At 36.3% G+C, this 1115-nt stretch overlaps 1 non-coding gene across 1 annotated transcript; it reads right to left on the bottom strand.

The window, feature by feature from the left end:
* Positions 1 to 769: 769 nt before the first annotated feature.
* Positions 770 to 899, bottom strand: LOC115066874. The gene has a single exon (XR_003846317.1). It is a non-coding gene; the product is annotated as a small nucleolar RNA SNORA40 (small nucleolar RNA).
* Positions 900 to 1115: the final 216 nt, after the last annotated feature.

Here is a 1115-nt window from a genome sequence, read left to right as displayed (position 1 = left end):
ATACGTCATTTTTTTTCCTGAGTCTGTGTTACTTCACTTAGTATAACAGTTTCTAGTTCCATCCATTTCCCTGCAAATTTCATGATTTCATCTTTCTTTACTGCTGAGTTTATTTACTTTTTTGTCTTTCTAAAAACTGAGCATTCTAGATGTTATTTTACCAGCTAATAAAAACAGTAATTGTGAGTCTTAATTGAATGAAAGAGCAAATGGTTTTTCATAAAATTTCCAAAACTAAAACTTCAAATGTGAATTATAGGGAAAATTGTTATATTACTTTTTTCTAAAACACTTCAGAATCAATATTGACTTTATCACATAAGAGGCTCAGAATGTAGAGTGTGTTTTTTCTTAATTCAATGCTAAGATATGATTTAAATGATGTGTTAGTTATATTTCTTTTGCATGAGATATGTAGTTATCAAAAATGCACACACTTTGATGTTACTCGCACTGTTACCTTTCTCTGCCTTATCTGTTATGTCATCTCTCTTGTATGGGGGGCTGTTCCAATCTTTGGTCTTATAGGGCTTCTCTAAGCTAAGGCTCTGGACTAGGAAGACACATTTTAGTAAACATTCTTGCAGATCTCTGTGGCTCATCACTCACCATGACTTTATTTCCTTTAGCATCCCTTTCAGCCTTTCTTTAGGATGTACGGACAATGTCCTCAGGACCTTGGTGCGGAACACAAGGATGCAGCAGCTGATGGCTTTTGTCTCTCTGGAATCCTTCTCATCCTTCTTGTGTCTTCTTCACACTGCTCATTCATATTCTTTTTTATGTGTAGCTCATACTGATCAATGAGTATGATCAGTACCTCTGATTTGCAAAAGAGGATTTCATTTTGCACCTGTCTATATGTCTTTGTCCACAAGTTAAACAGAAACAGAAATGCTGTCTCTCCTCCCCTTTCCTTGAAAAATACACACATGGTCTTAAGGTCCAGCAGATTTTCTGCAGCTACTGTCTTATCTGGAAAACCATGTCTGATCTTTCTCTACCCTATGAAGAGCCTTCACATCTGACTCTTCTCACCAGTCAGTTCTCAGCCTGAGCTTACAAAATAGTGGCATACTTTTCAGAGTTACTAGAGTCTATGTGGGTGTTATCTT

The sequence above is a fragment of the Nannospalax galili genome, unplaced genomic scaffold (genome assembly GCF_000622305.1).
Source record: "Nannospalax galili isolate Female #2095 unplaced genomic scaffold, S.galili_v1.0 scaffold203, whole genome shotgun sequence".
Lineage (NCBI taxonomy): Eukaryota > Metazoa > Chordata > Mammalia > Rodentia > Spalacidae > Nannospalax > Nannospalax galili.
This window is presented reverse-complemented; position numbering and strand designations above follow the sequence as displayed.